Raw genomic sequence first — 12,304 nt, forward strand, 5'->3', positions numbered from 1 at the left:
TATGTTTCAATTGGAAACGCGTCTAAGTCGCTCAAGATAAAGCATCTGCCAAATGAATAAATGTGATTAAAATTATCCAGTGTGTATTAGTATTCTCGGAAGACGGAGGCCTATTTAACGCCACGGTGGACAGGGTGTTAAATAGAACAAGGGACACTGATAAAAGACTCATTGAGACATTAAGGGCAGCCACTGACAAACCACATCCTTTCATCTTTCAGACACATTTAGGCTTTGTTCTGCAGACACCGTCACTCATCCTCTGCAGAATCTGCCCTGCTTTTAAAGCTCTCTGCACTCACGTAAACATTTTAGATCAGTTTCACCTCTGAGCTTGCGGTTCTCATGATAAGATCAGCAGTCAAATATCTTCAGGGCTTGGATCAGCACAGCCAAAGTGACAGCGAAAAGCAGCACTGAGCAAAAATGGGAGAGCAAGGGCACACTGAAAGCTTTCTCTCAGGATAATCAGCTAGGATAATCGTAGTTTACGGTACTATTGTTTTCGATTGAAACGAATGACATGTTAAGCTTCTTTAAACATGATGGTTCAATAGATATTATTATTATTATTATTATTATTATTCAAATGATATTATCCCAGTCGCATACAGTAAGTACAGTTTGTGTGAAAATGCTGCATAGGTGCAGTGTAAATGAAAAAAGTATGTAGAATGAGGATGTTAAGAGAACTATCATCTTTCTCTCCATTTCTAATTCTCATTATGATTAAAATGGTACTATAAGGTCTCATAAAAGCCCAATCTCCATTCTGCACATTGCACTACACTCTATCCACTTCCTACAACATACACATTCACAATCGCTGGACTTCTAATAACAGATTCCTCCCACACACACACTCACACACACACACCCACACACACACACACACACACACACACACACACACACACACACACACACACGGTGTCCACATTTATACTGTAAACTCCTGTGTCTGATAACACTGAACTTTATCTCACTCTTTTGCTCTCCTGCTTCTGACCATCTAGGTTGCTTCAACACTTATATATGCTGAATAAGACTCGATTCTTATAACATCATACGGTATATAGGATCATAAATCATTCAGAGATGAATGAAGAGGCTAAATAAGTCAGAGATATAAAACAAACAAACAGAAATGCAATTTTATAGTCAGCTCTGAGAAAACAACCAGTTGGATGAGTGAGCACAAGCACTTCTGTTTTGTCAACTGAGAATGGGATCATTTTCAGTGTGAATTCATTAGCAGCTTCAGTCACTTAATGAATATTCCAATGCTGGGAAAACTACTGTTACAAAATCTAATACTTCAAACTGCACAATAAATTAAATGTGTGTACATCAATCAAAGTCCTTTAAATTACCTAAAAAGCTTTGCATGTTAAGGTGAAATAAACTAGTGGTAAGTAGTTTAATGAAACTAAATGGCATTTTAATCATAAGTAACTTAGCAACAAGGCGTTAAATCCATATTTAAGTACCTTCTTAATTCTTAAAAAAGTCTTCTACACACAATAAAACATGGGAGTTAAATTCAAGACACACAAGAGCAGTACATTAGTTCACCCTGAGAGGTGGAAAATATCGCAGATGGAAGATCACATGTAGATCGTGACTATCGTGAGTCACGGCATATCCCATGTTTTATTATTAGAGACAACTAAAGTAAGCGAGTTTGGTTGGTTGGCATGATGAGCAATGGCTAGACATGTGCCAATATTATATTTTATTATGATCAAAAATGAGTTACAATTTATGACAATATCAGGATCTGGAATAAATAAATATATAAATAACCTTCCTGGACCATCACATATAGAATGAAACTCATAAATTTAAAGCCATACTTTTATCTGTTGTTGTTTTGTTAGTGATTTTTGGGTTTAGCCCCTTTTCCTACAATGACCATGAAGTATTCTTTAAAATTTGTCCAGAATCTGAAAAAACAAAAACAAAAAAAAAACTGTGCTACTGATGATTTTTTTTTTATTGGGACAGAATTTATCTTGGGAGCACGAACATTGTCCAAATTTACAGCCTACATAATACACAGGAAGACAATAACAATATTGAGTAAGACTTTCTGACTCAGAGGCTGGCATAACATAAAGTATAACTTGCTGAATTATAAAAAGTACAGGGAACAAATAGAGAAAACAGGAACACTAATTGAAAATGTGACTGGCTGAAATTGCAATGAATAATGTGCTTTGGCAAAGAAAGGCATATTGATATGTAAATTTTCAACGCAACAGAAAATGTCTAACAAAGTTTCCAGTTGTAGGCGTCCTAATTGTAGGCATGCCTTTCACCAAAAGAGACCACAGGGGCAAAAGTTAGAATGCAACTGGAAGTTGCTCTTGCTTTTTTTGTTCTAGAAATTAGTGGTCAGCAAGTTTGCTTTCCAGCACGAGGGAATGGGAGTGTAATTCCCACTAATGCCTCCAGTTTTGCCTCCAGTTTTACAAAGACTGCCATTTGTGCTCAGCAATGGCTTGTCATGAGCCCTCGTATAACTTCCTATGCAAAAAAAGGTCTTTCACTATGGTGCAAAACAGTAGACCCACACATTGTAAATGTGGTGTTCAACAGATATCTCAGAGGACGTGTTACAGTATGTGTTACCCCTGACCTGCTTCGACTGGTACAGTAATTGCTGGATAATAGTGGCGAATAACCAAGCACTTGATAATTGCCTATAACTACAATGGGAATAAACAAGAAAGCAATCAACCATGTTGTTACTTTTTAGAAACCTCACTATCTATATGCCACGTACAAGTAATGAATGACATCATTACCTCAGAAATGGTAAGAGGCTTGGTGGCTTAGTGGTTAGCATGTTTTCCTTGCACCTCATGGGGTTTGGCATTTGATTCTCACCAAAATCTCTCACAACAAAAATGTGTGAGACGTCTGCATGTTCTTCCTGTGCTTTGGGGATTTCCCCAGGGTTCTCTGGTTTCCTCCCAGAGTCCAAAGACATTCATGGGCTGATTGACATCTCTAAATTGTCCATAATGTGTGAATGTGTGTGCGTGTGTGTGTGTGTGTACAATTGTGCCCTACAATGTGCTGGCAGCCTGTTCAGGCACCCTGGAATAGGTTCCCTATGACCGTGAAGGATAAGCAGTACAGAAAATGTATGGACTGATCACATTTACATCACCCACATCGTAGTATGTCATTTCTCACTACTTGTTAATATAGTGATAGATTTCCTATTTATGGACTTTCCTTTAGTTTCTCCAGTACTTAGATAACTGCAAATGTACAGTATGTTACAGCTACAAACATTAGAATCAGAAACCTCCATAATGAAGTACTAAACTAACCAAACACTAAAATAGTTTTGGTCAGTTGGTTTTATGGCACATCTCAAGGCCAGTATTACTAGCACAGGTCAATCATCAAATTCTACCAATAGTGTTGTTATTCTAGTACACAAGACAAATGCCATGATTTTCAATCATGACAAGTGCGATGCAGCAACTTCCAGGAAAGCCAACTCTGGAAGAGATGAATGAACCTTACCTTGTCAGTTACCAACAAGATCAATACTCCTTTAATGGCATCTATACATCAACCCTTCCTTAGGTAAAGGACAGTATATGGAGAGTATGTACAGTGTATATACAGTATATGTACAGTATATGCAGTATATGGAACTCCCTTGCCTTGATTCTTAAATAGTGTAATATGATACACAGACTTATTATTAATGCAATGTTTTATTATTTTTGGCATTAAGAAAGAAGCCCAAAATAAAAATTAGACAGAAATCAATGGATGCCTGTAAAACACTTTTTGCTTCAACTCAAGCAAAGAGGTTTAAAGCAAAATGGCTTATAGCAAAGAGAGTCGAAGCAAAATGGCTTATAGCAAAGAGAGTCAAAGCAAAATGGCTTATAGCAAAGAGAGTCGAAGCAAAATGGCTTATAAGAGTTTTTAAAAGTTACTTTTATCTTGTCAGGCAATTACTTAAGGGGGTTGATAAATGAATAGCACACACTATATGACAGCTGTACCGTTTTCATTGCAATGCATTTAAGCGATGAGTACCTAGCTGTTTTTTTTTTTTTACCTATTGCTAGCAATCCATTCAGATAACACTGGTATAATAGACCTGGCATAATTTTTTTTATTTATTTATATCCACCCACTGCTCTGGCTCAGTCAAACATATTTGTGGGCAGTGGAGCTACTGTGGAGAAAACTGGCTACGGCAGGTGAGCCGCAGCACTAGTGAAGGCGGCCAAAATGCCTCTACACTGGCACAGCGAGTGGGTAGATAGCGAGAGGGAGTGAGTCAGCCCACAATGAGGACACAAAGGAACACTGAGAGAACAAGAAACAGGGGACACTAGCATGATAACAAGCTAAAATCACAGAAGACTGTTTTTCTTGGACCTGCTTCATTGTAAATTTGTCACTAGCACTAGTACTAACAACCATGCAGCTGTTAGTACAATAAGTGGGTGGAAAGGTGTGAGTCGGTCTACGTAGGGGAGAGCTTGTAGAATGGATGGAGCACAAATGTAGAAGGATGAATTAGCCTGTTAGTATGCTAACATTGCAGGGGCATAAATGAATTCATTTTGCTTAAAATTATTTATTATTTTTAACATAATATGTAATTTATTATTTTTTTTGCTTGACATTTTGAAAACTAGCTTTAGTGTGTATTCTGGCATACAAAGTTCATTTTCATACGATACAATACAATAGCTCATTTTCATTACATCATTTTCTGTTGACTTATTTGGTTAAAAAAAACTACTTCAGATATTATATCCAGCTGTTAGGAAAAGTACACAGGTCATTTTTTCACTAAAAGATTCATTTGTCAAAAACATTAGCTGTAGCACAAAGGAATTCTTCCCTAGCCAAGCTTGAGAGGTGCTGTTAATGACAGGGTGAAAGGTCTACATTTATCTCACTTTTAAAAGCTTGTTTTTGTTAATTTCTTTGCTAATGCTTCACTTCGAGCAAATGCACATCTAATACTTGTAATGCAAGTCTGAAAGGCTTGCATAAAGAATAAAGTAATATTTTAAACACTGATGTATCGACCGTCATATTACAACGTTGTAGCTACAGTGATAGAAATATTTCAACGTTCACATATCTCTGCCTTCTATGTATTTTTAATTACATTTAAAATGTATGCCTGGGTAGAATAAGGTCAGGGAGTTGATGTACAGCAGTAAAAAGATACACTTACTGGCCACTTTAATAGGAACTTTTATGCAATTATCCAATCACGTTGCAGCAGCAAAATGTATAAAATCATGCAGATAACGTTACGGTTTCTGAATTATTCTTATTCTCTTTCCATTTCTGTTCATGGCAATGACACTGAGATCATATTTTTCCAAGTCTGATTCTGTTTAAGATGAACTTCAAATTTATAACTCTGAAAAATTTCATCACATTGCACTGCTACTATATGATTGATTGGATAATGACCATGGACACAGGCGTTCTCGTTAGAGTAGTCAGTGAGTGTATAAATGCTCCCATGTAATCAGGTGCAATTAAGGAGATTCCACGTGAAATAACCTGTCGGTTACTTTAATATGTTCATATTTAATCAGATCCGTATTTGGGTATACGAGCACAACAGTAACAACGTCCTTGAACAGAAAAGACATCAACTAACAAGCAACACAGAGGCGGGAACTGAAGAAGAAGGAGGTCATATACAGTAGGTCATCTCTGGATCACTCTACTACTATAACATTCCATTTTTTTTTTTACAATATGTATAACATAGTGTGAGCTCTAGACTGTAAAGTACTAGATCCTATCGGTCTTGATCGTTAATAATGTTCCAGTCTTTTAAATTTAAATGCTGTATTGTGGAATGCCCTTCAATAAATAAACCATAAAATGCATACATTTGTACAACTAAACTCATATAGTAGTTCCCACTGTAACATCGGTGATATTTTCATGAAAATTTTTTCATTTCTATACTAAAAAATCATCCAAATAGTTCATAATGCGAACAAGGTGTCATACACATTCAAAGAGAGAAAACGAGGGTGGTGTGGGCGCGACTGTATAAAGCTGCTATCGTAAGTGATAACCGAATCTACCTTGTTGTGTGGCTGTTTCATAATAATAATATGAATAAACTATAAATGACTAAAAAGCACAACATTGAAATATTATGCATTTGAAATGTTAATCGTTAATTGACGTTACGGTGATGAAGGTGAACCAACATACTTAAAGAACAAAATAATCAGATTGCATCACACCACAACAATGTGGATTACTTTCCTATTACAGCACTGCCCATCTTGTGTTATTTCTTACTTAAATAAAGCACACACCCCACCCCACCCCAACCTTTCCCCTTAAACCCAGCATATGCAGACAAGGCAGAAATTTATATCCTGATAGGAAATATGTACATTGTATAGAAACTTTGGAAATGCAGGGGATATTGAGGGATGAAAAGCATTATGGTCAAACTGCAGAAACACAACAGAAATCTACTCTTCCAAAAGCACACTAAAATATATGTATGCCATAAAAATGTGGATTTGCTTGCACAGGAATAAAAGTGATTTCTACATCAAATCCACCAAGATGTTGTGTACACAGTGTACATTTCCAGTAGCCAGGCTAGACTCTGACTCATCCCTACCTCAAATATTAGTGCCTCTCTTTTAAGGTGCTTCCATATCTGAGATTTTTTGTCACTTTAAATTGGTGTATTTATCACCTTGTTGCATTTATTTTAGTTAAACCTGAGCCAAAATTACCTGCACAAGTGCAAGATGTGACCATTGAATGAAAGACCTTACTTCCCTCATGCCTTCTGACATCAATTATAAAATATTTAATTACACAGATGAAATAATAGGTGAGAAAGCTCCGTTAGATTCGTCTCAGCTAATTATAACAGCCTCTACACAATGACGAGCGCTTCTGACAGCTCCATAGAGATCTGCTTAAGTCGACAAGTAGCTCTCGCTAAACGCAGTCCTCCAAGGACAACTTTGTTATTTTCTGGTGTTCGGTTCTCTCTGCAAAAACAGGCTTTACAGTGTCATGACTATGAATGATGATCTCTACTGAGATCTTGCTGAGCTGAAGCGACAGCGGGGTATCTAATTCTGCAGCGAGCGGCTTCCCTGCAGGTCAGCTTTGGCACCTCCACAAAAGATTTCCACAAACATAATAGCAAACAATACACAACAAAACCATGGAAAGCTTCAAAAGTGCTTCTGTGGAAAAGTTTTACATTTTATCAACATATAGAAGCTCTAGACATACTTTCATCACTGTCCCAACTACAGATTGCGTCTGCTTTCACAGAAGCGCAGTTCTCTGCGAAGAAAGTTTGCAGACAAATGCCGGAAAAATTCACTAAAATCCTTGCAGGACATCCCTGATGATCGCCACGGTAACATCAAAATAGCATCACTGTATTACATCAGCTCATACTGAGGTCACAACCCTGGATTGACAGAAGGCCCTAAACAATCAGGAATACATATTTGTTCATATGCTGTGAGAAATTGACCACCAGGCCTTTCAGCATCATCAAAAGAAATGCAGAGGGAACAAGAATGCACAAACCTTTATCGGTTTCACAGAAATCAACCAGAGTCACTTACCCTTACAGAAGCAAGCGTCTCTTCTCACGCTCTCCCTCAGCTCCAGATAGGAAGACGTAAACATGAGTGTGACGTGTGAAGCAAATAATAGCCTGTCAAATCGCCTGAGCCCCCTTCCTCTCTGTGCACCAGCTCTCTTTTTTTCTGGTCTCAGTCTCGCTTTCTAATGCTCATGTTCCCTCTCTCACACTCTTACACAGCCACCCACAGAATCAAGCAAGCAAAGGATTCCTAAGCGGCGCTCTTAAGGTGCGTATTATAAAATAATAACCTCACTCTTTCATTTATCCTAAACACTTTATAAACAATTCATACAGCATGCTGCTCATCCCGGTCTTGTGCTTTCATCTCTTTCTCTCTCTCTCTCTGTCTCTCTCTGTTCACAGAACTCTTCTTTTATCACTCCCTCCCTACGTTCTCTGTGCTATAGTTACCTAACTAACATTGTGTGAAGCTCTCAGCAGCCCACACACATGCACCCTCCCGCACCGTCTCACTAAAAGCACCACAGATGCCATTGGTCCAAGTGGATACCAGGCACATAGCGCCAGCTGTGCCATGTCTTGCTCGTCCTTCCGATAATTAGTTAAAGATATCTCAGGTGTAAACACAACAAGCGTTAGGTCATTTGATCATAGTTTGACACGGGCACAGAATTTAACACTGGAGGTAACATCAAAACTTCCTTTTTTTTAACTTGATAAGTAAGATGATAATACTTACTATTACCTGCTATACAGAAAGCTTCTGTTCTTAAAAAAAGAAAAGGATAAAAGTAGAATATTTTACTGTATTATGTAAAAATAAACGTGTCTGGTAGGTTAAAATGTCCATGAAAAAACAACATACAAAAAAAGATAGATAGATAGATAGATAGATAGATAGATAGATAGATAGATAGATAGATAGATAGATAGATAGATAGATAGATAGATAGAGTAATTTATTAGATTGGTATTTTTTTATAACATTATGTCAAAATTATTGAGGATTATGCAAGAACATACAAACAAATTGTAATTCTTGATAAAAAAATCCAATGTTCTTCAAAATCTGTCCTGCTTCTCTGGAGTATAAATAAGAGTTAGCATAAAATCCCCTTGTCATCCATTAGCATGGAAAAAACATGAGGGCAAAACTTTTAATTAGCAGACAGACGATTCACATGACATGTAGTAACCTGCCTACTTCTCTTCCAGCTCATTAGAACAGCAAAGGAGGGATGTTGAATAGGAAATGGGATGCGATCGGTCAGATGTCTACCTAACTGGAAAGGCATTTGATACCATGTAAGTGTGTGTGGTTAAAATCTTCTCAGGATACAATCCAGGTACATCATGTTCTTAGACACATGAGGATACAACAGCTCTCATTGATTCGAGCTACTAATACGTTCCATAAAACATGAACTTGACCCAGTCAAAAACATTCAGAGTACTTGCAATCAGGTACTGAAGAAATAATTTAATTGAGAGTGTAGAAAGGTGCTTCCTGAGTTTCTCACATTCTCCCTGTGTCCATGTGGACCTTCGAAATACATGCTGCAATCTGGATTTGCTCCAAGATGTGAATAAGTGTGCAATTGACCAGCATCTCATTCAGTCCTGTCTCCTGCACCCACGAAAAATAAGCTCCACAACCCTGACCAGGATAAGTGACGATTACGAACGATGATACTGTTGTAAATCAATAAATCACATGCTTGACTACAGAGTTAACAGCTAGAAAAAGTGTCACTGTTAATTCCACACAGACTGCATGGTATAATATAATATAATATAATATAATATAATATAATATAATATAATATAATATAATAACCCACTATTATCCCAGTTCATCATCCTTTAAAGTTAACGCATAATGTGTTATTAGAGGCATATATATATATATATATATATATATATATATATATATATATATATATATATATATATATATATATATATATATATATATATATATATATATATATATATATATATATATATATATACACACACACACACATACATAGCTGAATTCAAAGCTGTTACTGAGCAATGTGAGTATAAACTAAAACATACTCTAGAGACAACAGTTTTAAAACTAGAACAGCCAGACAAAACTAACTCATAATGAAGAAGACATAGCTGACCATAGCACAAACTCACCAAAATAACCTCACTGGAATGAAACCAACCTTAATGGACCATCCATTGAGGGCAGTTAAATGAGAGATCTATAAATAAGAAGACTTTTAATGATCTGATGACACTTTCTAATAAAAATTTTAAAATGCTGCTGATTCTGAACCCAAACCAAAAGCATCTTTTTTTGGAAGAATGAGACTTCCAAAAACGTGGCACATATAAGAAGAAGCCTTTATCTGTCACACATATATTGCAGCACCAGCAAATTTGCTTCTTCACATAACCTAGCTTAGGTGTTTGGCGATGCTGGGGCTTGACCCCTGCCTTTCTGATCAGTAACCCAGAGCTTTAACCATTTGCCACGTCTTCCATCAAACATAGAGTACATAAAGTATAGAGTTGTGGAATTGAGAGTCTTGTTGAGAGTCGCAAGCTCTATGGTAGAATTGGGTTTTGGATTTCTTCTAGAAATTAGCAAAATCTTCCTTTATTTATTCATCTTCAGGAAGTGCTTTATTCTAGGCAGGTTTAGGGCAGATCCAGAGCTACTCCTGGGGAAAAGTGTGAAGAAGGAATACATCCTGAATGGAACACCAGTGCAATGTAAAATTACATGCTTACAATTTTACACTTTTATATCAGAGGCTATAATCTATGTTTAGAAATTTAACCTTGTAGCTTCTGTGTGGAATCTCAATGTTTTTATTAACTGTCTACAGTTGAGCAAGTGGTAAATGTGAACATTATTTAAGCCAGATATTACCACTAAACACAGCTGGTAATCTGTGATCTTGGTAACTAGTTCCCAATAGCCACCTTAGAATATCCGAGTGTATTACTGCTTTATACCAGGCAGCCCATACACACACTCACAAGCCTCTAAAGAGAATGCACTACTGAACATATTACGAGGGCCGGATCAATGAAAGTCAATAGATGTCAGTAAAGCGAAATGGGAGCATGACCCTTCATTAAGAAAGTCAAGTGAAGATCAATAACAAGAGACAGTCATTGGCATGGCTCACAGCTAATATGGAGGTTGGGGCTAACTCTTTGGTCTTGGTGGTTTTATTTATATATGAAGTTACATGAGGGTGTGGGGACCTAGCAGGGTCAATGCGAGACAGACAGACAGAAAAAAAAATCTAAAGCTAAGAAAGAATCTAAGGAACATTTATTTGGTTTATAAGGTAAGGGTGAGGTAAAGGTAAGGTAATATATCTGTTCTTAGTGTTAGCATTAATCTTTCTAACAACTAATGCTAACAAGTAAGGAGAGTATATAGGCCATAATTCTACAATTGTTAAAAACAGTGAGGGCCTCATTTATCTGTCTGTCTGGATGCCCTTATCCAGATCGATTTACCTTTATCTCTATACAACTAAGCATTTTAGTGGTATAAGGGCTTTGCTTATGGGCCTAGCAGTGGTAGTTTGGTGTTCCTGGGATTTAAACTTCCGATCAGTTGGCCAACATCTTAACTACTGAGCTACCACTTCCTCGGGGTCTGGGTATTGTGTTTTATTGTCAAGCTATTGTTGTGGTTGTTATGTTTGGTGTGTGTGCCACAGCCTCACTCATTGTGTTTTTAGTCTGTTTTTGCTGTGTATCCATATTTAGGGCTCTTTTTTCAGTTTTTTTTGTTTGTTTTGCACTTTACAAAAAGTAAAAATCTGCAATTGCATCCACAACCTCTACAAATGTCTGACATCATCAAGCTGGATCTAAAAAAATGAATTCATAAAAACTTTGTAGAAGCATTTATGTCAGAAAAGTGGCATCTGTGAAAATCCAGTTAGAAATCCAGTTATTTGAGGAAAAACTTTGCATTGTGTGTGTTTGTGTGTGTGTTACTACTAATACTGCTTTAAAACTATGTTATGTCCATTTGTCAGTTTCTGTAGACTCTAGCAAGCTCTAGAACCCACATTTGTTTGAGATCAGCAATTTAAACATGGGGATTACGCAACAGTAAAAAAAATTATAAGCCTTGTATAAAACCTGGCTTGGCTAATCAACACTGTAAATTTGTAAATTTGATTACGAGTGAAAATCTGACAGCTCTGGTCACTGGTGCAGATTCGAATGTATAAACCTCATGAACACAGTGTTGTGATGCAACTGGCTGTAGTATTTCAGGCAAACGTGTCAGAGGTGGTGATTCATCCATCCTGTTCTTTTGGTCTCTCTGGAGCCAAGGCAGAACCTGCTTTTAGCACATCGTATCTACGCCAGCGGCTATAGTCACTGAACCCTCACATTTATGTCTGGTAGCAATACATGAGCATACTTATTATGACTCTTTAGGAAATCTTTCACGTTAATTTCTTGGTGAAAAAAAAATCAAAACAAGCAATAATTATAAAAAAGTATAAAAAATAATCTGTGAGATGTAGACAGTATTGATGACGGTCAGTAAAGGAATACTCCTACATGCTTCAACCTAATCTATAGACCAGATAAAATTTCAAGGTTTAAAAAAGCTCCACTTACATAAAATTCCTTACAAAGTTTTGGATAAGCAACGGA

At 36.9% G+C, this 12,304-nt stretch overlaps 1 protein-coding gene across 7 annotated transcripts in view; it reads right to left on the reverse strand.

The window, feature by feature from the left end:
* Window positions 1-12,304, reverse strand: part of dock3 (dedicator of cytokinesis 3) — a 204,521-nt gene that overhangs the window by 99,537 nt on the left and 92,680 nt on the right. The window contains exon 1 of one of the 7 annotated variants that reach the window (XM_047810267.1): window positions 7,644-8,035. The exons of the other annotated variants lie outside the window; for them this stretch is intronic. The gene's annotated coding sequence lies outside the window, so the exon portion shown is untranslated. Of the gene's footprint in view, window positions 1-7,643; window positions 8,036-12,304 lie in introns of those variants that run through there. 7 annotated transcript variants of the gene reach the window in all.

Source organism: Tachysurus fulvidraco, chromosome 2 (genome assembly GCF_022655615.1).
Source record: "Tachysurus fulvidraco isolate hzauxx_2018 chromosome 2, HZAU_PFXX_2.0, whole genome shotgun sequence".
Classification (NCBI taxonomy): Eukaryota; Metazoa; Chordata; class Actinopteri; order Siluriformes; family Bagridae; genus Tachysurus; species Tachysurus fulvidraco.